This window comes from Lampris incognitus, chromosome 5, assembly GCF_029633865.1.
Source record: "Lampris incognitus isolate fLamInc1 chromosome 5, fLamInc1.hap2, whole genome shotgun sequence".
NCBI lineage: Eukaryota > Metazoa > Chordata > Actinopteri > Lampriformes > Lampridae > Lampris > Lampris incognitus.
In genome coordinates this window covers 24,781,974-24,806,677 of record NC_079215.1, presented here as the reverse complement: position 1 = coordinate 24,806,677, position 24,704 = coordinate 24,781,974, and positions in this window count along the sequence as shown.

The window sequence follows — 24,704 nt, the reverse complement described above, 5'->3', positions numbered from 1 at the left end:
GAAATAAAGGAATCTTTTTCAGTCGTACTTCGGCTTCAATCTCATTTCGGTAAAAAAAAATCATGAGAAAATCATGTGTAGAGCCCAGTATCGTGAATCGTATCAAATCATGAGTTGAGTGTATCATTACGTCCCTATTTATTTCTCCGCAGTGCATAACCAAGTTATGGGAGCCGCCATCCCGTTAGGCCGCTGGAGTCTGATTAGGAAACACAGAGCAGAGGGTTTGAGGGAAGGCTTTGAAGAGGAGATCGCAGAGGAATGGGGATCGCACATTTCATGAATGGCAGGCATCGCCACAGACAACACCTCGAACAACAAGAGAGTCTTTTAACATTTTACATGGATCAAATTGTTCTGGTTACCGTCTCCGCCTTGCTGTGAATAAAGCTGTCAATATTGACCCGACGTCTGCGGCGCCATCACGAGTTTGTAAAAGCGTATCATTCGTCACCAGATCAACAAAGTTTTAGTGTCAACTCAAGAACAAGCAGAGAGACCTTTTAGTCACATTACATAAATTCATACATGATGAAACCACTCCTGGAATTCCTCATATAATATGGTAACCATTTCATGGCACAACGTCAGTGTGTTAAGAGGCAGGGGAAAATGGCTTAGTTTTTTTTACTAATGCACTGCTATAAGAAGCGCATTGTTCTCTGCTCTGCTTTCCCCCCTTTTTTGGGGGGGGGGATTTTCCCCCTCCCCCCCCCCCATTTGTATCCAGTCGATTACTCTACTCTTCTGAGCTGTCCCGGTCGCTGCTCCATCCCCTCTGCCAATCCGGATAGGGCTCCTCCGATACATGTGGAGTCACCAGCCGCTTCTTTTCACCTGACAGTGAGGAGTTTCACATAGCATGTGGGAGGATCACGCTATTCCCCCCATTTCCCCCTCCTCCCCGAACAGGTGCCCTGACTGACCAGAGGAGGCGCTAGTGCAGCGAATAGGACACATACCCACATCTGGCTTCCCACCCGGAGGACACGGCCAATTGTGTCTGTAGGGACACCCGACCATGCCAGAGGTTAACACGGGGATTCAATCCTACGATCCCCGTGTTAGTAGACAACGGAATAAATCACCACGCTGTCCGAACGCCCCGTCTGTTTTTCCCTTTTACACGGAGGATAGTTTCAGGTCTTATTCATGAACAGGCTGACCCTCTACTTTCCCAGGAGAAGAAGAACAATGTTGGTTATTTAAAAGTGCAATATGATACTTGCAGTTATAACTTGCTTAGAATATCGCCACTCACCTTGGGCCAAGGTTTAGCGAAAACTTTGTCTGAGTGTAATGGCAGGGGAGTCCAGGCGCCTAGACAAATACAAAGCTCATGTCAAGGCCAGCTGTCACAAAAATACTGATTGGGAGGATTGCTTTCAAGTTCACAAGGACAAAAGAAAGGGATAAAAGACATGACATCACCTCTATCCGAGCGTAGTGCTTCCCAAACAATAAGCAACATAATGAGTTTTTAGTTGGTATACAGCAAAATGCCAGAGCTCAGCACTGAAGAGGATCCACTGCCCTGGTGGAAAACAAATGGAAATACATCACCTCAACTCTCAGCGTGGTCCCAAAAGTATTTGTGCATTACAGCATCGAGTTGAGCTTCTGAGCAAGCGTTTAGCGCTCCAGGGTTTATTGTCAGTCAAATACGGTCAAGGCTAACTCAAGAGAACATTGACACTTTGGTGCTACTTTAAAAAAAAACCTTGAAATGCAATCTAATACAGTTCAAACACTTAAAATTCTTACATTGGCAGTAATGGCGCATCTTCTCATTAGTAGCTGTTTATACTGTTGTATTCTGCTTTTCTTTGCCTTTTTATAAGCTAAACATTGCCTTTTTATATATATTCAGTTAAGAACATACACTGTCAGCGTAGGTATGAAGACATTTCGCTACTCATCTGATTGGCTTCTTCAGTTCTGATGTCACGTGGGGAAATCCGGCTTTTATTTCGAGGTGTAGCCACTCTCCTTAGGGAATGAGACCTAAGGGGAGGACTTCTGTTTGTTTTAATATTGTGTATTCCTGGATGACTATCATGAATCCACACAAACATTAAGTTATAGTGAGACATCTGGTATGGGTCAAGAAACTTTAAGAATAAAATGTGCCAAGATATATTTTATTTTCTTAAAGGCTATATGCCAATGCTCTTCACTAGTACTCTGTGCCCCCCCCCCCACACACACTTTTTTCTCTCCAATTGCACTTGGCCAATTACCCCGCTCTTCTGAGCCGTCCCAGTAGCTGCTCCAGCCCCTCAACCGATCCGGGGAGGGCTGCAGACTACTACATGCCTCCTCCGATACATGTGGAGTCACAAGCCGCTTCTTTTCACCTGACAGTGAGGAGTTTTGCCAGGGGGACATAGCGCATAGGAGGATCACGCTATTCCCCCCATTTCCCCCTCCTCCCCGAACAGGCGCCCCGACTGACCAGAGGAGGCGCTAGTGCAGCTACCAGGGCACATACCCACATCCAGCCTCCCACCCACAGACACGGCCAATTGTGTCTGTAGGAACACCCGACCAAGGCAACATGGGGATTCATTCATTCAAACCGGCGACCCCCGTGCTGGTAGGCAACGGAATAGACTGCCACGCTACCCGGACGCCCATACTCTGTGTTCTTAATAGTCTGATGAGTGCTGTTAGTGTTTTTAAGTTTTCTACTTGAAGGGCGTATTGGGCAATAACACAAGGCATCACTGCCTGTTGTTACTGTTAAGTTGGATTTTGATATTATATATAACTGAACTGTCAGCATAATGTTGTTTACTTGAATGTTAGTTGAAGGCTATATACAACAATTTTACTGTTCATAGTTGTTTCTGTTTTTGAATTGGTATAGAATTGGGTATTGAGAGTTGTGGAAATCCACCTGTATATTATTACCAACTACCAAAATTATGGTATCGTGGCATCATTGGTTACTAGATCTAGGTTTGGGCTAGTGCTAGCGGAGTTCTCTTTTAGTATTTAACGCACAATGGAAAAGTTTTTACTCGTCAAATTTGGTGCAACGCCCATCCGAATTTGATGAGTGTCAAATTTGCAGTTGTAATCAACGTTGACTGGTCTGAATGATATTGGGTTTCACTTTTGAGATTTTTTGAATACCCAACGAAGGGAAAGTTGTGAATGCAGATCAGTGCATCTATCTTACAAAATGGAGAAATTAGAAATGGACATCGTTTCAGGACTTCACCATCAGGAAATTATTCAATCTCCATTATTCAGTGGTTAAACAGATGATGGTAATGCCACCTGTTTCAAAGTAATTGGTAACTTGTGTCTGTATTTATATTGCAATGTAAAGTATGTATGTATGTATGTATGTATGTATGTATGTATGCATACACCGATCAGCCAAGACATAAAAACCACCTAAGACCACTACCATCAGGGAATACCATTGCCATGAAGGGGTGTACTTAGTCTGCAGCAATGTTCAGGTAGGTGGTACGTGTCAAAGTAACATCCACATGAATGCCAGGACCCAAGGTTTCCCAGCAGAACATTGCCCAAAGCATCACACTGCTTCCGCCGGCTTGCCTTCTTCCCATAGTGCATCCTGGTGTCATCTCTTCCTCGAGTAAACAACGCACACCATCCTGGCCTTCCACATGATGTAAAAAGAAAACATGATTCATCAGACCATGCCACCTTCTTCCATTGCTCCATGGTCCAGTTCTGACGCTCACATTTCCATTGTAGGCACTTTCAACGGTGGGCAGGGGTCATCGTGGGCACTGACTGGTCTGCAGCTATGCAGCCCCGTACACAACAAGCTGTGATGCACTGTGAGCTCTGACACCTGTCTATCATAGCCAGCATTAACAGTTTCAGCAATTTGAGCTATGTTAGCTCTTCTGTGAGATCAGACCAGATGGGCTAGCTTTCACTCACCACACGCCTCAGTGAGCCTGGGGAATCCATGACCCTTTCGCCGGATCACCAGTTCACCTTCCTTGGACCACTTTCGGCAGGTACTTACCACTGCATACTGGGAACACCCTGTAAGACCTGCTGTTTTGGAGATGCTCTGACCCAGTCTTCTAGCCATCAATTTGGCCCTTGTCAAAGTCGCTCAGGTCCTTACGCTTGCCCATTTTTCCTGCTTCCAACACATCAACGTCAAGAACTGACTGTTCACTTGCTGTCTAATATATCCCATCCCTTGACAGGTGCCATTGTAACCAGATAATCAATGTTATACACTTACCTGTCAGTGGTTGTAATGTTTCGGCTGATCCGTGTGTGTTTGTGTGTGTGTGTGTGTGTGTGTAATGACTATAATTAGTGACATTACAAGAATTATTTCCAGCATAGCTAATGATTTTATGAATCTCTTTACAAAGGACACACTTTTTGAGGTGGAGCCTCTATGTTTGGAATTTGAAGGTCCAGCTTTAATTCACCTTGATTATCATGTGCAGCTGTATGTAGAGGAGTCCAAGGATGGTGTGGGGACAGGTGGGCCGGTTGGTGTGGAGGCAGACGTGGGGAGAGCCAAGGTAGAGCCTGTATATTAAAGCGAGTTAATCAAGAGGATCAAGAGAGGAGAGTATTGACTAATTGATCTTCCAAATGGTGGGAAACTGGTGGTGCTCATGCCTAAACTGAAGGAAGAGGCCTACAGACCGAGAGTGTGAATGCTGTTGTTGGGGTTTGGCATTAGCAACCAGTACGCTGGCTGTAGATCCAACATGCTGTGACTCCACCACATCTACCTCAGTAGAATACAAAAGTTATGAGATATTTGTCATTTGCATGTGATTTATAATAAGCTTAAGTTGTGTCTGATTGTGGCCTCACTCTTAATATCAGTTTATTAATTAACTTGACTTTTAAACACGGGATAGAGATTGGCTCCCTTGTTCCTCAGCTGCCATGGTGTTTTGCCAGACGTAGCCCAACAGTAGCACGGTGAAGATCAGGGTTGAAGCTGTAATCATTAGATTTCAAGGATGACACACCCACTGATGTGCCTTCTTGTTCTGTGGTCGCTAAGAGACGTGAGAGAAAAGTAGAATTTATGCAGCACCAGAGTGCAATGGGTATAAATGTAGTACACAAAAATGGTTTTGTTTTTTTGCCCAAAATTATTCAAGCCAATTATCAAGTGCAGGACTCCTGTTTACCTTTCTTCAAAAACATTTACTTCTTGAAGCTGTTCAAGAGCATCAATGCCAGAGAGTACATTTTCATCCCTGCAGATGGGGAGCTCAGGAGTGATTTAATGCATAACAAAACAATAACTTAAAAAAAATGGCCAAAGAACTTAAATGGCAGAGTGCGATTGATTAATGCAGGAAGACTGTGTCTAAAACCTGGAAACCTTTTCTTTTCTTTCTTTTTTTTTTGATTCCCTCCCCCCCTTTTTCCCCCAATTGTATCCGGCCAATTACCCTACTCTTCCGAGCCATCCTGGTCGCTGCTCCACCCCCTCAGCCAATCCAGGGAGGGCTGCAGACTACCACATGCCTCCTCCGATATGTGTGGAGTCGCCAGCCGCTTCTTTTCACCTGACAGTGAGGAGTTTCACCAGGGGGACGTAGCGCATGGGAGGATCACGCTATTCCACCCAGTTCCCCCTCCCCCCTGAACAGGCACCCCGGCCGACCAGAGGAGGCGCTAGTGCAGCGACCAGGACACATACCCACATCTGGCTTCCCATCCGCAGACACGGTCAATTGTGTCTGCAGGGACGCCCCACCAAGCTGGAGGCAACATGGGGATTCGATCTGGTGATCCCCGTGTCGGTAGGCAATGGAATAGACCGCTATGCTACCCGGATGTCCAACCTGGAAAACCTTTACCCCACGCCATCATTTGATTTTAGCTTTTGCCATAAACACATAAGCATTCATGAGGTACATCTCCGTCACTGGCACCGCTGTGTGTGTGGATATCTTCAGCATTTCCATTGTTTTCTAAGATGGCTGCAAAGAGCTCGAATGCTATAGTTTGTGTGTCGGTAGACCGTAGTCGATACTACCAACCCTCCTCCAAATAAATAAAAAGATAATTACATCAGGTGGTTTTGAAAAGACAGCAGGGGGGTGAGTGTGAGTGTGTCTATTTTGCATATTCATTTTCACGGTTGGAGAAAAAAACCCTTAGGTGAGCAATCTAAGGGTTTTAAAGTCAGGGTTTTCCTGCTATATTGTATCTCTTCCCAATACAGCTACTGCTTAAATGTGCCTTTTCATCTTCCTGTTCTGTGTAGAAGTAGCGCTTTTATCATTTTACAGTCCATGGGTATGTAATGTAGAGTGGAATTGAATGACTTTGGCAGAAGTAGTCAATCATAAAAGCATTTCAAGGTAGGCAGTAAGTGGTGGAGTGAGTTACTTGCTTGCTGGAGCTCGTGTACCTGCTCATCTACTTTGCCGCCGCACCACTGGATGGACCCTGGTAGTGAAGTTGAAAATTGTTTTAGCAAAAGACGTCTAAGTGTGCTGTGAATTTCCAGCGACATAATCCTTGCATCATCCTTTGCAAATTAGCCTTTACATGTAGACAGGCTGTCACGATCCTCCGTACAAGAAGCTGTTTCCTACACCGTGTAGTCAGCTCAGGTGGAGATACAATATTGGGATTTAGAATTATTTATTTATTTATTTCAACTTTATGTGTCTTCATTGGCTCGATCTCAGTTCATAGAAAAAAACCCCAAACCAACAAAACAAACGCTGACCTGCAGCGTATGTATGATACGCAATGACATTATTACCACCGTTAAGAGAAGGTCAAGCCTCTAGATGTTTATGTATTTATGGCACCCGTCTGTTTGCTGCTCAAACCCTGCTTCTGCTGAAGTGTAATTTCTGAATCCAGTCTGTACCATGAATGCGATCCAGCTGTTCTTGAACACAAAAGCCTTTTTTTTTTCAGAGTATGTTGGTCTCAGGGCTTCAACGCTGAGCTTTAACCCTCAGTTAAATGGGTTTCCTTGTTCACCTACAGATATTGTTGCCTGTCTTTTGGTAAGAAAAAAAATTATACTCATCATTAATTTACATGCGGATCCTTCCCCCAGTTGAAATTCTGCTCAGCAGACACTGTGCATGTCAGAGCCATTGAGTTTACTGTATTTCTGTTCTCGGTGATTTTCCACCTTTTGATGCTCATCCTTCTTTCCTTCACCGGTCCTTGACTGTCAGAGGCCTTCACACAGAAAAACCCTCACATACACACACACACCTGCTCACTTAGAGAGAGGCTCCAGCTCCAACCATATGTCATCTTTTCTCATTCTCATCTTATTCCAGTGCTTTTAGGGCATTTCTCCTCTTACTCCCCCACTGCGTATCTCTGCTCTGCCCCTCACACTCGATGCTTTTGCTGGTTGGTTGTCTCTTCCTTTCTCTGTTTTCCCAGTCCAGTCCAGTCCAGTCCAAAGAGGCTTTATTGGCATGGTACTACCCATGTACATGGCCAGGGCATAGAGAAGCATAAGAAAAACCACAATTGAGACATTTATAGACAGATAGCTAGTCTTAGTGGCTAAAAAAGGACATTTAAAACAACCTATATATATATATATATATATATATATATATATATATATATATATATATATATATATATATACACTACCGTTCAAAAGTTTGGGATCACATTGAAATGTCCATATTTTTGAAGGAAAAGCACTGTACTGTTCAATGAAGATAACTTTAAACTAGTCTTAACTTTAAAGAAATACACTCTATACATTGCTAATGTGGTAAATGACTATTCTAGCTGCAAATGTCTGGTTTTTGGTGCAATATCTACATAGGTGTATAGAGGCCCATTTCAAGCAACTATCACTCCAGTGTTCTAATGGTACAATGTGTTTGCTCATTGGCTCAGAAGGCTAATTGATGATTAGAAAACCCTTGTGCAATCATGTTCACACATCCGAAAACAGTTTAGCTTGTTACAGAAGCTACAAAACTGACCTTCCTTTGAGCAGATTGAGTTTCTGGAGCATCACATTTGTGGGGTCAATTAAACGCTCAAAATGGCCAGAAAAAGAGAACTTTCATCTGAAACTTGACAGTCTATTCTTGTTCTTAGAAATGAAGGCTATTCCATGCGAGAAATTGCTAAGAAATTGAAGATTTCCTACACCGGTGTGTACTACTCCCTTCAGAGGACAGCACAAACGGGCTCTAACCAGAGTAGAAAAAGAAGTGGGAGGCCGCGTTGCACAACTGAGCAAGAAGATAAGTACATTAGAGTCTCTAGTTTGAGAAACAGACGCCTCACAGGTCCCCAACTGGCATCTTCATTAAATAGTACCCGCAAAACACCAGTGTCAACATCTACAGTGAAGAGGCGGCTGCGGGATTCTGGGCTTCAGGGCAGAGTGGCAAAGAAAAAGCCATATCTGAGACTGACCAATAAAAGAAAAAGATTAAGATGGGCAAAAGAACACAGACATTGGACAGAGGAAGACTGGAAAAAAGTGTTGTGGACGGATGAATCCAAGTTTGAGGTGTTTGGATCACAAAGAAGAACGTTTGTGAGACGCAGAACAAATGAAAAGATGCTGGAAGAATGCCTGACGCCATCTGTTAAGCATGGTGGAGGTAATGTGATGGTCTGGGGTTGCTTTGGTGCTGGTAAGGTGGGAGATTTGTACAGGGTAAAAGGGATTCTGAATAAGGAAGGCTATCACTCCATTTTGCAACGCCATGCCATACCCAATGGACAGCGCTTGATTGGAGCCAATTTCATCCTACAACAGGACAATGACCCTAAACACACCTCCAAATTGTGCAAGAACTATTTAGAGCAGAAGCAGGCAGCTGGTATTCTATCGGTAATGGAGTGGCCAGCGCAGTCACCAGATCTGAACCCCATTGAGCTGTTGTGGGAGCAGCTTGACCGTATGGTACGCAAGAAGTGCCCATCCAACCAATCCAACTTGTGGGAGCTGCTTCTGGAAGCGTGGGGTGCAATTTCTCCAGATTACCTCAACAAATTAACAGCTAGAATGCCAAAGGTCTGCAATGCTGTAATTGCTGCAAATGGAGGATTCTTTGACGAAAGCAAAGTTTGATGTAAAAAAAATCTTATTTCAAATACAAATCATTATTTCTAACCTTGTCAATGTCTTGACTCTATTTTCTATTCATTTCACAACATATGGTGGTGAATAAGTGTGACTTTTCATGGAAAACACAAAATTGTTTGGGTGATCCCAAACTTTTGAACGGTAGTGTATATATATAACTGACTCACTTTCCACTGGTTGTGATGAACTCGTATTCATTTAACTGACATAGTGCCACATTTTGACATTTACCCAAGAAGCTATTTTCATTTTTGTATAGTAGGTTTTTTTTTTCTTGTCAAGTTCTTTATCTTTTTCTGTTATTTTTGTGAAATGTTTTCTCTTTTCCCATTATGTTTTGGTCATGCTGTCAAGAAGCGAAGTTGATCTTCCACCTCATTTAGCGTACAGTGGGAACACGGCCGGTCCCAAGGGGGGCCAGGTTTGTCTGTGACGGCCCTTTTCTGAGACCAGGCTGTATTCACTAGCTCTTTGTATCGTCGGGGTTTTTTCTTAGTTTTCTGTCCTACACAGTGCTCAGGGGGGACTCTGCCTGTCTTCTTCTTCTATCTAATTTGTGCTGCGGGTATGTCTTGCACATTTATACTCGCTGGCATCTCTTTTTTTCCTCCCCTTTGAGAGGAAAATAACATGATACACACCATTGCACTGTATGCACCGCACCAACACATACATGTAAATACACACTCTTGACAGCCCATCACACACACACACACACACACACACTGTGAAACCGGTAACGATCTCTCTCTCTCTCGCTCGCTCTCTCTCTCTCCACCTCCCTCCCTCCACCAGTGTGCAACAGATCTTCCCGAAAGAAAATTAATTCGTCACGGGTTAGAGGGAGCACATGACAGCATTTTCCTGATTAGTAGGAAAACAACACATGCGCTCTCTAGCAGATGTGGATGTCTGTCTATGCTAGCGTGGTATATCTTTGCGTTTGCTTCTATTCCATACCCTCGTTAAACATTAATTTTATTATGAGTTCTTATTTCTTATGTTGTCATGGGTTTACCCCCCCCCCCACTCTCTCATCCACAATTCCCCTATGTCTCCTTTTATGTCTTGGTTGTATGTAGAGTTGGGTCCGATCCAGTTATAGCTGTCGGGTGCCGATACTGATGTAATTCACTAATCAGATATCGGACTGATGCTAATGATGCAATTTTAAGCCCACAGCCAACATGGTATATGTAAGTTCAGGTGGTATGAAGTGTTTTGAGTGTGGGGACGTGGGACACAAGTGCTTCGCTTGCCCGCATAGAGAGCCGGAAGTGGAGGATGCGGCTAAAGGCGGGGGGGGGGGTAAGCTGGGGTCTCCTAAACTCCATAGTAATTCAGAGAAAGATAAAATGGCTGTAGAGGACATAGTAACTGTATCAGAGGGATCCGGTGTGTGTGGCGTTAGTGGCGCTGCTGTGTGCGTAACCTCCCCAGCAGTTTTTGCAGCCGAGCCTGGGCAGGAGGCACAGAGTGACTGGGAGGAGGCGACAGCGGACCTGCCTGTCACCAAGAGCCAGGAGAAGGAGGACGATGTTATCATCCTCCCCCTCCTGGCTCTCGGTGACGACATGTGACAGGACAAATGATGAACCACATTTACAATCTTCCATCCCTTTATCCAGGTTATTGTCCCAATTTGATTTAATTGATGCTTGGGGAATAAAAGGTGCAAACAGCAGACAGTACACATGGGTGAAGGTTTCAGGGGACAGGGTCAGTGCTGCCAGACTAGACAGGCTGTATCTCACCAGACACCCTAACACCAGGTTAGTCAGCAGCAACACATTTCCACTTGGTTTTACTGATCACAACTTGGTCAGTGTTGTTTTATGTCTTTCACCAACAACAAAATGTAAATCTTTCTGGCATTTTACATGAAATGCCTGCAGGATAGGTCTTCTTATTAAAAAAAGAAAAGAAAAAAAAGAGTCAATTTACACATTAAAGGAGTTGCCATAGCAATTTGCTCCCCTACACCTGTTTTTATGTGCAGCCTACTTAAAGTACAGCTCAAATAAATTGCCTTGGAATAAATTTAAATTTAATACATTTTTGTATATTTTTGCTCTTTTCATAAGAAATACCAACAATGATAATGACGACAGCAACAACAATAATAATAATGATGATGATGATGATGATAATATTCAAGAAAAACGAGCTCTGGTATCAGTATCGGTCAGTATTGGTATCAGCACATATCCAAATTCAGGTATCAGAATCGGACCAAAACTGAAAAAAAGTAGATTGATGCATCTCTGGTGTTATTACTGGGAGTTGAAGGTGAGTGACAGAAACGGGATATCCTCTGGGGCCAAGGCAGATGGACCTTTCCACTACCCACCGCTCCCTCAACAGCACCCCCCCCCCCAATTCCTGTGCTGACATCACCGTCTTCATTAGCTGCCTCAGAGGCCATGACCTCATCCTCTTCTCCCCTACACTACCCCTGCCACTTTTACCCCTTGCCTCCTAACCTCCCCTTCTCCTCCCTTACTTGACACCTCTCACCTCCTTTCAGTCTCTCCCTTTATCACACTCTACCTCCACCAATCTTATACCTGTCTACTTTCTCAAGGAGTTTAGCTGTGACATCTGTCTGTCCTTGGCTCCCCTCCACCTGATGCCTTTCTCCCACACTCCCATTCCCTCCCTCCCTTACCTGTCGCTCTCTAACCCTTACCTTCCTCCTGCTGCCTCCTCTCCACAATATCCCTCTTTCCCTCTCCATCTGTTTCTCACTACCATCTTGGACAGCTGACCTGGTATGGTACATTGCATTATGGGGCTTCCCTCTGGGGTTATTACAGTGGTCTCTGACAGCTGTGTGTGCGTGCATCCATCCGTGTGTGTGTGCATGCACATACTTGTGTGCGTATGTGTTTATTTGCATGCATTATTTTATTTGTGGTGAGAGATTGTTAATGGAGCAGATAGAAATTTGAAACAAAAATCTTGCTCCTCTGATGGTAATATATATTCATTTGATGATAAACCTGAGCTTGGCTAGTGCATTTTGTGCATGCACTTGTGTGTGTGTGTGTGTGTGTGTGTCTATTTGGTATGGCGAGGCATAGAAAATGACCTGCCATAACTTGTTATGTTTCATTATAACAACTCTTAAAGGGTGCAGAGCTCCTAAATGGGTTATTTTAGCACTGCTCTCCTCACTTAGCCAGAGATGGATGGGCTATTAGTGCAGTGTCACACGCACATTGTCACACACAGGTGCACACATCATGCACACGTTAAGTTCATCCGGTACACACACACACACACACACACATGTCATGCACACACGTAAAATCCCACACAAAAACGTAAAGGCAAACACACGTAAACCTCCGTAAAGCCAGCGGGGTCACAAGCTGCACCATCACACCATCAGTTACAGTGATTGTGCTTGCCAGCATTTTGCTGTTTGTTTGTGTGTATGTGTTTGTTTTTTGAAGGGAGAGCCAGTGTTTAAGTTTCGATGTCAGTTGTGGAGACTTGGTGACATCCTGCCGGTTACAAACAGCTTCGAGATGACAACAGCGCTGGCATTTCAGCTTTCAAACTATCACTTTGGTGTACTCAGACTCCAAACGGGAGAGCGGAAGACAGACAGGCATACAGTGGGGGGGGGGGGGTGAGATGAGGGAGGTTTGATAGGTGAGGAGGAAGAGTATTTGTATTTATTTATTTATTTGGGACCTCCCCAATTGTACTTGGCCAACTACTCCACTCTTCCGAGCTGTCCCGGTTGCTGCTCCACCCCCTCTGCCGATCCGGGGAGGGCTGCAGACTACCACATGCCTCCTCCGATACATGTGCAGCCACCTGACAGTGAAGAGTTTCACCAGGGGGATGTAGCGCGTGGGAGGATCACTCCCCAGTTCCCCCTCCCCCCCCGAACAGGTGCCCCGACCGACCAGAGGAGGCGCTAATGCAGCGACCAGGACACATACCCACATCTGTCCAAAGGAGTTGAATCAAGTGCAACTGGACTTGGCATATATCCGTGAAGACGTTTCGCCTCTCATCCAAGAGACTTCCTCAGTTCGTGCCTTTCTGACTAGACCAGCGTTTCTCAAACCTCTCCTGGAGGACCACTTGTCCTGCATGTTTTAGATCTCTCCCTGCTCCAACACAGCTGATTCAAATGATCAACTCGTTAAGAGCTCCTGAAGCTGCCTAGTAACAAAACTCATCATTTAAATCTAAAACATGCAGGACAAGTGGTCCTCCAGGAGAGGTTTGAGAAACGCTGGACTAGACCAAGCTAGTCTGACTGGCTGGTGATGAGACTCAGAATTTATCCTCTTTGGAGTCGTTATCAGAGCTATAGATGTCCATGACTCTTTGTGTCCCGATGTTTACCAATGCCTGTCGCTAACAGAGCCATAGCTATGAGTGGCTCTTCTGTATACCGATGTTTGGCCACACAGGAGCCTCCACATTGGGGTTTACAGGAAACCTACACACACAGGCCAATATCTACTTTTCGACTCACACCACCCTCTGTAACACAAACTGAGCATCATCAGAACTTTGCAACACACAGCTGACAATGTGCCCAGCAGCACTCAGGCCCAACGAGAAGAACACAAACACCTGAGGGGAGCTTTAAAAACCTGCGGCTACCCCAGTTGGACCTTTTCGTCAACTGCAAAGTGTTCCAAAAAGACCAACCGGGTGAGCGACGAGGAGTAAAGGCGGTACACAGAAGAGTCACTCATATCTATGGCTCTGTTAGCGACGGGCGTTGGTAAACATCAGAACACAACGAGCCACGCATATCAATAGCTCTGACAACGACTCCTAGAGGATAAATACTGAGTCTCATCACCAGCCAGTCAGACTAGCTTGGTCTAGTCAAAAAGGCACAAACTGAGGAAGCCTCTTGGATGAGAGGCGAAACATCTTCACGGATATATACCAAGTCCAGTTGCACTTGATTCAACTCCTTTGGATAACCATGACCTGGATGAGTGAGAACATTCACAGATATACCCACATTTGGCTTCCCACCTGCAGACACGGCCAATTGTATTTGTATTGACGCCCGACCAAGCCGGAGGTAACAAGGGGATTTGAACAGGTGATCCCCGTGTTGGTAGGCAACGGAATAGACCGCTACGCTACGCGGACACCCGCAGAAAGAGTATTCTGTAAATCAGGGAATGGGGCTTTATGTAGCTATGTAAGTGTGTGGATTAGAGAGCACATTTACACAAGCGTAGCTGTGCTTTTTGGTAAATTCCAAGTTTTAGAGAGTTCATGTCAGTGGAGCGACTGGAGTGAGTAGGTGAATGAGAACAGAGAGAGCGAAAGAGAGAGCAAGGCGGGGGTAGAGAGGGCCTTGTCTGATCAGATGTCATTGTTCCACATCGGTCAGATCAAACAGAAACCAAGGGGAGCAGACAACGGGTTGGATGTGTGATGCTCCTCCGCCCACCCTGCCGACTTTGATGGATTGGAGGGGGGGATTTGCGGAGAAATGACAGAGAAAGATTCGAGCGATACGGGGAGGTCAGGGGAAGTGAGTAGCAGAGGGTGGACAAAGGATCTCTCTCATGCTGCTGCTCTGTGTTGTTGGGAGGGTGAGCTTGAGTTGTGCTGATTTCCCCACTTGCGTCCTTTATTAATGTGAGTACGTGAAGCGGCCAGGGCGGTAAATCCGACGCCAGCTGCCCGTCCACCGTTGACAGTCGAGTGAAGGGGCAGGAGGAGCATTGGGTTAGAAAGCCAAGTTAATCCCATTACTTTTTATGGGAGCCGTATAACAAACAAGTGTAGAAAATAAACTTTTATCAGAGATCAGATAACTGAAACGTGTCCCCCCCCCCACCTCTGTTGATTATTTTTCCAGAAGTCGACCTCCAATATCGGCGCAAGACTTCAAGGAACGGTTTCAAATGAAGGGAAATCAAAGGGAAAGCCATTTCAGACTTATTAGCAGTTATTTCAAAGCACGGCACAAGCTAAGATGTGTTTGAAAGCATTTTCAAAAAATCATTGAGTACTCCCCCCCCCCCCCCAAAAAATAAATCAAAATAAATCATATCCATCCTGAGGAAGCCGAAGTTCACCTCACACCAGCAGCTCCGCTGTGAACACCTGACAGACAAACCAATGAGGTAAACGAAGGAAGTAAACGATGCAGACAAACACACTGCAGGGTGATGTATGTGGCCCTCACTTCTTTCCACTTTCTTTACTTTTCCTTTTTTTTCTTTATTTAATGCTTGACTGAATTGCGAGATAGAAAAGGAAGACATGGCTGCTGACCGTAATGATAGGAAGAAGACCGCCATGCGTAGCAAAGTCTGTCTCACGTGATCTCATGAATCGGGCGCACAAGCTCACACATATACACACACACACAAGCAAGCCCATGTGCGCAAACACGCGCGCACGGGTGCACACATACACACACACACGCAAGCCCGTGTGCGCAAACACACACACACACACACACACACACACAAGCTCGTGTGTGCAAACACAAACACACACGGACACACACACACGGACACACACACAAGCAAGCCCGTGTGTGCAAACACACACACGCACACACACGCACACACACACACAAGCCCGTGTGCAAAAACACACACACAAGCCCGTGTGCGCACACACAAACACACACACACACACACACACACACAAACTTAAGTACACTATGAGCACGAGTTAATGGGCTGGGAAATCGATATGAAATGGATGTCGTGATCTAAGACTAGCTATCATCTGGGATTTTGGGTATTGTGATATGGTGATATGACATAAGTGTTGTCGTTTCCTGGTTGTAAAGGCTACATTACAATGAATAAATACAATTGTCTGAACTTATTCGACTGTTTAGCTGCTATATTATTCGTCTAACTGTTTGGACATCATATCCACATTACTAATGAGGGTTCATCGAAAATGTCATTGTGTAATTATTTTGTGAGAGCACCAATATTCAACTCTACAATATTTTCAAAACTTCAATGTCGAGGTATTTGGTCAAAAATATCGTAATATTTGATTTGGTCCAATTTTTCCTTTGTTCTGTGGAGCAGATCTGGCATTATGTCCTATATTGTTATTGTATTTGGTTGTTTTATCTTGACTATGTGCATTGTGTTATCCTGCAGAAAGGTGTGCTCTAAATAAGGTTCATTATTATTATTATTATTATTATTATTATTATTAAGGACATGTAGGTCAGGTGAATTGGCCGTACTAAATTTTCCCTAGGTGTGTGTTTGTGTGTGTGTGTGTGTGTGTGTGTGTGTGTGTGTGTGTGTGTGTGTGTGTGTGTGTGTGTGTGGGCGGCCCTGTGATGGCCTGGCGGCCTGTCCAGGGTGTCTCCCCGCCTGCCGCCCAATGACTGCTGGGATAGCCTCCAGCATCTCCACGACCCTGAGAGCAAGATAAGTGGTTTGGATAGTGGATGGATTATCATTATTATTATTATTATTATTATTATTATTATTTTATTATGATTGGATTATTATTTTGTCGCCCAGCCCTAGTTAATGGTGGTGGCTATGTGTGTTAAACTTGTGTGAGGGCCAGCACTAAACGGCTGGGAAATTCATTCTGTTCCACAGTGGGATGGTACAAGCAAGCAGAACTCAAGGAATAATTGTGGGTCCGACTAGGTGGCGCGATACTTGTGGGTTTTCTTCTTCTAGAACCGTCTTGTTGAGCCCCTAGGGATGGTTGTATATATCTATACATGAGTGTGTGTGTCTGTTTCTCTGCCTTTCTGTTTTGTGAGTCTGTGTTTCGGCCAGTTGGAATTCTCTTTGTCGGGTGTGGGTAAGCCAGCCTGTTTGTGCGTTATCTGTGTGCATGCTACTACATGAAAGCGTTTGTGGCGGTTTGCCAGACCAAGCCTCTAGACGCAGCAGAGAGCCGCAACCGGCGGCCCCAAACGCCGCCGCTCACAGGGCCGCACACACTCCAGTACAGTTGCTCCCACACACAAACACAAACACACTTTCTGCCTCTTTGCTAAGCCTGTCCCCCCAATACCCCCCCCTCTCTCGGCGTCTCATTTCTGTATTGTGTTTGTGAGAAAGTGGAGGCAGCACGACGGAGGGAGCGAGAGAGGGTTCGGGAGGATGGCTGGAGGAGGAGTGTGTGATATGCAGCACTGAGAAGCAGGGAAGCCGGACTTTGATCCCTCGGCAGAGAGACTGAGAGACGGAGACACGCGGCTTGGCGGGAGGGACTACACTAAGGCGCTGCAGCGTGCCTGACTCACAGAGAATGCTGCTGCACTTTCTAAGTTGCTCTCGCACCCCCCCCCCCCTCAAGTGTGCTGCACATCAGCTATGACTCGCACCCTGCGACTTGTTCCGAGTCATACGCATCGTTTTACTGCTCACACTTGACCACTTCCTGATTAGTTTACAGCCCGGTCAACACACACGGGGCAGCGTCCATGCACAGCACCACAGTGGAGCCCACACATTTACCGTTTGTCGGCTTTTGCTGCTTTTGTCTGCTTTCCTACTTCCCATGTTGGTCCGCTTGCCTTGTGTCGTACGTTTTTGACACTCTCGCCTTTTTTTTTTTGTGTCATTTCCACACCACCTATACAACCAAAGGTAAACATGCAGCGACATGCATGAAAGACCTGCGTGTGTGTGTGTGTGTGTGTGCGTGTCTGTGTGTGTGTGTTTGCAAGTACCTATGGCCAGCATGCCTCTGTGCCGCCGCTTCCTTTGCTTTTGGTTTTGTGGCAGTGCAGTTGTGCGTGTGTACTAGTGGTGTTGATGAAACGGCTCACACTGGCATGCCAGGGAAGGCAGATGCTGAAATGTGTTGTGCGCTGTGCAAGTTGCAGCACACGAAATCAGGAAAATAAGTTTATATCACTGTCCATGTAGTGCAGTTTGCATAGTTGTATATGGAGTTGAGCGAGGGGCCTCCAAATTGGATTCCTCATTGAAGGGCAAAATGGATCCTCAGGTGTGTGTGTGTTTGTGCGCGTGCGAGTCTGTGTGAAAAATGTGACCTGACGTTTTGGCTTGTGTGTGCCTGCATGTGTGTGGGAGTTGTATAAAAGGTACATTAGAGGGGGATAGGGAGAGAGAGGACTATATGGAGAGAAAAGATACGAGGCGCTGTTTTCCCATCCCCCGCTGTTCATTACTACTCTACACAGTTCACTTGTGAGTTTGGATGTGTGTGTGTGTTTTGTTGTGCGTGGGCAGATGGGGAGGTGTTTTGCAGGATATATTTTCTCTTTTAGAAAAAGGCTAGATATTTGATGTTAACATTTGCATGTTAAAGGGGGAATTTCGGATTTGTTGGTTCACATTCAAAAAGAGCACACGCCCTCATAACACAACCCCCAACCAGACAAGTGAGAGAGCGGCTGGTGTTTTGTGTAGTGTTTGTTTGCATTTGTTTATGTCACCAATTATTGCTGCAGCGCCGTTTGGGCCCATATCGCTGCTCGTTTCTTGTGCTGTGTTTCTCTTTATACCACTTCATTCATTTGTCATTCATGTTGTCTCTCCTCTCCTACATGGCTCCGCTCGCTCTCCTTATATGCGACTCCATTTCCTCTGCCATCCTTTATCTGTCTTTTTTTTTTTTGTAGCTCTCCCTCACTCTCCCTCCATCTTTCACTGTAATCCTTAGGGGATGGTAGGTCTGCTCTCTGGGATTGAAGGAAAGAGGGTTTAATACCCTACCTGATGTTGTGTGTGTGTTTGTGTGTGTGTGTGTGTGTGTGTGTGTGTGTGTGTGTGTGTGTGTGTGTGTGTGTGTGTGTGTGTGTGTGTGTGTGTGTGTTTATGTTAGCTCCAGCTTGTGTGAAATAGGGAGATATTGGTCTGAATATATAAGAGGATTCAATAGTGCGGTGTTGAATTCTCATTTCTCTTACTGCAGAAAATGGACGCAGCCCCTAAGCGGGGAAGCAGGGAGACTTTGTCTTCTTCTCGTTCAATGTCACTCAAACACATATGCATGCACACACACACACACACACACACACACACACACACACACACACACACACACACACACACACACACACACACAAATACACACAAATGAATGCATTTGTAGAGTGGTCACACATATAGTAAGTCACATATATAAACCATTTATGTGTGTGTGTGTGTGTAAAAATCCTGTGCTTTCGAAAGAGAAGCAGGGAATGATGTATGGAGCTCAGGTCCGTCTCTGATAACCCTCGCCTAATACTCCCTCCTATCACACCTCATTCTTTCCCCATCCCAGCGTTCTGCGTTCTCGTTAGGAGTGAGCAGCGTATAGGAGCAGGGAAGTTGGTGGGCCGGGGGTGGGGGTGGATAATGCTACTCATCAGTTTAACCTCTTTTCTTCCTTACCACTGGCCCTTCATAGCTCTCTCTCTCTCTCTCTCTCGCTCTCTCTCTCTCTCTCTCTCTCTCTCTCTCTCTCTCTCTCTTCTCTCTCTCTCTCTCTCTCTCTCTCTCTCTCTCTCTCGCTCTCTCGCTCTCTTCATCTATCCCTTCCTCCGTTCATCTAGCTGGTCGTAGAAATTACTTGTCCCCTTACAAGGGCACATCATCAATCCCATGATTCATTGTGTGTTGCCACCATAATGGCAGCTGCTTTCAATGAATCGAGGGCTGAGCGTTTGTGTGTCCGTTTGGACAGTGTGTTTGTGACCGTAAGTGACTTCTGAAAGTTTTTTTTTCTTTTTTAGAAAACCTTTTAAAAGCACTCTAGTATGATGCCCGTGAGCCTTTTCTCGTCATATTACTCAGGCACTTAGAAAACACACTCATGAGGCGCCCGCGTGGCATAGCGGTCTATTCCGTAGCCTACCATCACGGAGGTCAGCGGTTCGAATCCCCGTGTTACCTCGGGCTTGGTCAGGCTGCCCTACAGACATAACTGGCCGTGTCTGCGGGTGAGAAGCCGGATGAGAAGAGTAGGGTAATTGGCCAAGTACAATTGGGGAGAAAGGGGGGGGAGAAAAAACAGTCACATACTGGAGGGCTACAGAGAGGGCCTGACCTTCCTGTCTTTCTTTACAGAATTTATTTAAATTACAGAAATTCTTAATTGTTGTAGGTTGTATGTTTGGGATTGAATGTGTGTGTGTGTGTGTGTGTGTGTGTGTGTGAGAGAGAGAGAGAGAGTGGGGGATTTAATGGGTAATGAAGTCAAAGTGGCTTTTTGATAACTAGCTAAAAATGATCTCTTTCTGTTTGCGCCACTGCTTCATCTGCATCTCTTTCTCTTTTTTCAGTTTAATTTGTTTTGACTTCATCTGTATTATTGGCTTCAGTCTATTCTCCCCCTGTTTATCTGTCTCTCCTTTCCTCTTAATCTCTTCTCTGTTATGCTGGACGTCTCTGTCACAGTTTTTCTGTCTTTCCGAGCCATGTAAGATGGATGGAGTTAAAAATTGCCCGTCTCAATAAGATAGGTGAGTTAGAGCACATTCTCAAATGTTCAAACCTCCCTGTCGGACCTTTTAGAGCGTAACTCGCTGCTCGAGCATTGCTGTCTCTATAGTAAGACGGTGAAATCACCGCGTTTTTTTTTCTTCCAAAAACCACTGCCAGTGTTAAATGATCCAGGGATGTTGTATCACGGTGTATCACAGCACAGAAGTTTCATGAACATTATACATTGTAGGCCTAAACACTTTTTCTTATTATCCTCTATTTGCATACAGAGACGGACGAGGTCAGGCAGGAGTCTCCGTGGACGATGATGTTTGCGGATGACATTGTGATCTGTAGCGAGAGTAGGGAGCAGGTTGAGGAGAGCCTGGAGAGGTGGAGATATGCACTGGAGAGAAGAGGAATGAAAGTCAGTAGGAGCAAGACGGAATACCTATGCGTGAATGAGAGGGAGGACAGTGGAATGGTCAGGATGCAAGGAGTAGAGGTGACGAAGGCGTATGAGTTTAAATACTTGGGGTCAACTGTCCAAAGTAACGGGGAGTGCAGAAGAGAGGTGAAGAAGAGTGCAGGCAGGGTGGAGAAGAGTGTCAGGAGTGATTTGCGACAGAAGGGTACCAGCAAGAGTTAAAGGGACGGTTTACAAGATGGTTGTGAGACCAGCTATGTTATATGGTTTGGAGGCAGTGGCACTGACGAAAAGACAGGAGGTGGAGCTGGAGGTGGCAGAGTTGAAGATGCTAAGAGTTTCACTGGGAGTGATGAAGAAGGACAGGATTAGGAATGATTATATTAGAGGGACTGCTCAAGTTGGACGGTTTGGAGACAAAGCAAGAGAGGCAAGATTGAGATGGCTTGGGCATATGTGGAGGAGAGATGCTGGGTATATTGGGAGAAGGATGCTGAATATGGAGCTGCCAGGGAAGAGGAAAAGAGGAAGGCCAAAGAGGAGGTTTATGGATGTGGTGAGGGAAGACATGTAGGTGGCTGATGTGACAGAGGAAGATGCAGAGGACAGGAAAAGATGGAAACGGATGATCTGCTGTAGCGACCCCTAACGGGAGCAGCCAAAAGTAGTAGTACTAGTAGTAGTATTTGCATACGCTTGCCTTTCAGATGTTTGCTGGGATGTGTGTGTGTGTGTGTGTGTGTGTGTGTGTGTGTGTGTGTGTGTGTGTGTGTGTGTGTGTGTGTGTGTGTGTGTCTGCGTTTTAGGGAGGCTGGAAATAACAGTGCAGACACATCGAGTGTCTCTCTTTGAGTGGTACACCCAACATTTCTTTCTACTTGACCATTAGTGATGGGGTCATCAGTGTCAACTGGCCAGCTGATTGGACGGGGAAGCATTTGACCGAGGTCATTCACTGAGTGATGTCACTGTCTTGTTGTTCCCTTATTGATTGCCATAGTTGTGGTGACGCCTGGCCAGTTACAATAAAATGAAATACCCATGTGGAGGATTGTGTGTGTGTGTGTGTGTGTGTGTGTGTGTGTGTGTGTGAGTGAGAGAGAGAGAGAGAGAGAGAGAGAGAGAGAGAGAGAGAGAGAGAGAGAGAGAGAGAGAGAGAGAGAGAGAGAGAGAGAGAGAGAGAGAGAGAGAGAGAAAACTAAGGGTGTCAGCATTTGTTTAACACAGATAAATCAGTCTCAAATGGCATGCAGATACATAGATACAGACACACACACTTAGACCAGCACAGATAGTTTTGACTCTGCCAGTGTGTTTAGACCAGTCAATAGGTAATCAGCTCGGCGGGTGTGTAACAGTAGTGATTCCCTCCTACCCACTATTAGGCCTCCTGAGGGAATTAGAGAGGAGCTTTCAGACATTGCAGCAAATTGGAATCCTGACTCTCTTGCTCACTCTCTCTCTCTCTTGCTGTGTGACACACAAACTCACACACACACACACACACACACACACACACACACACACACACACACACACACACACACACACACAAATTGGCAAACGAGTGAAGGATTTGTGAAACAGGACTCAGTGGAATTCAATTCTCAAGTGATAGGAGATGCAAAGCAGGTAAGAGACACAGGCACATCTATGAAAGGACACACACACACACACATAAAAAAATAAGATGCTGTACTCAAACCAAAACTTGCATCACAACATACTTGTAAAATAATAATTTTTTTAATTAAACCTTCATAAGAGTCACTAGTTCTGCAAAAAAATGATCTTACTGGATTAAATAAAAGGCTCCAGAACTCATTTATGTTATTCTTGGCCTTGTTTCATTTGGACTAAATTTCATTTGCTAGCAAAACATACAGAAATTCACATGTTCCTCTTCTAGGCCCTCATCTCTAGGATACAGAGCTGCCTCACAAGGAATTACAAGGGTCCTTTATATGAAAGAAAAATAGTATAATGTTGAACAAAGCATACACACACACACACACATGACATTCACATATTCAAGATCCTTTATTTGTTATGTCTCATTATACAAGTACAAGAGGGTAAAATTCTTGTTTCGGCTCCTCAACACTGCAGCAACAATAGCAATAAAATAAATAAATAAATAAATACATTTAAAAAAAGGCGTTAATAATAATAAATAGTGTGTGGTGTATGTAAGGTGCTGTGTGTGTGTGTGTGTGTGTGTGCTAAGGCCCTGCCTTAATAAATGTGCATATGTGTGTGTAGTTGTGTGTGTGTTTGTATGTAAACTGATGATCCGCTGAAGTACCAGTACCAGTCAGTCCAGCAACAGGCTTAATGTCTTTAATGGTGTTTGTTCAAAAGCCTGGTTGCTTGGTGGAAGAAGCTGTTCTGGAGCCTACTGGTCCGGGCTTTGAGGCTGCGATACCACTTGCCTGACGGTAGCAGCTGGAACAGTCCGTAGTTGGGGTGGCTGGGGTTTTTGATAATCCTACGGGCTTTGCTGATACAACGACCGTTGTATATGTCCTGGAGGGAGGGAAACTTACATCCATTGATGTCCTGGGCCGTCCACACAACCCTCTGCAGCGTTTGGCGGTTGTGGGCGGTACAGCTACCATGCCAGGCGGTGATGCATCCAGTCAGGATGCTCTCGGGGCCCCATGCCAAACTTCTTCAGTCGTCTGAGGTGAAAGAGGAGTTGCTGTGCCTTTTTCACCACATGGCTGGTGTGTTCATCCCAAGTGAGGTCCTCGGTAAAGTGGACACCGAGGACCTTGAAGCTCTTGATTCTCTCTACAGCAGTCCCGTTGATGGTGATGGGGTCCAGCCTCCCCCCTCTCTTCCTGTGGTCTACAAACAGCTCCTTGGTTTTGTCGACGTTGAGAGAGAGGTTATTCTCCTGGCACCACTTTGTTAGATTGTTGACGTCGCTCCTGAACTTGAAGTAAAAAAAAAAAAAGTTGTTGTACAGAAATCTATTTTTTATGGAGAATTTGTAAAAAACAAAAAAAGCAACAAAAAGAAAAAAGAACATGCTGTACTTTTTATGATTAACGATGTAGGTACAACGAAATCTTGGTAATTCATATCATTGTTTTTACTATTACATACCATGTAAAACAAATCTAGGTTCAATCTATATCATATAGGAAAATATCTTATGATCTGTAGGTAGACGATTTTTTTTACAAATTCTCCATAAAAAATAGATTTCTGTTGAAAAACTTTTTTTTTCCTTTTGCACCTACTTCAAGTTCAGCAGCACGTGATGGTGAGAGGTGACGGTGATGATGGTAATGAATACGGTGACCAAACCACAGATGGCAATGGCAACTCAAACAACAAACTCTTTAAAAGGATCGGGTATATGGATCGTCTAGGTCAGTGTTTCCCAACCCAGTCCTCAAGGACCCCCTATCCTGCAGATTTTAAACCATCTACCTACAGCGGCTGGATGGGGTACAGCCGTGGACGGAAGTGACGCAAAATCTTGCCGGGCATATTTCGTTGCTATGGCGCTAGCTAGCCTAGCTAACCTGAGAGACATGAATCTGATACGTTGTAGTATTGTGTTGTATTTCCCGCCTCTCGCTCCTGGCAGAGTGTGGCAAACGTGATTACTTAATAGGGATAAATGCACAGAATTAAAATTTTAAATATAATGTTATCACTATTGATAAATAGCTACAGTGTCGCAGACACTAGCTAACGTTAGCTACCATTTTATATAGACTTAGCTGGCTTGCTACCATTGGGAAGAAGTATCTACGCACAAGCAACAGTGATATTTCATTGAAAA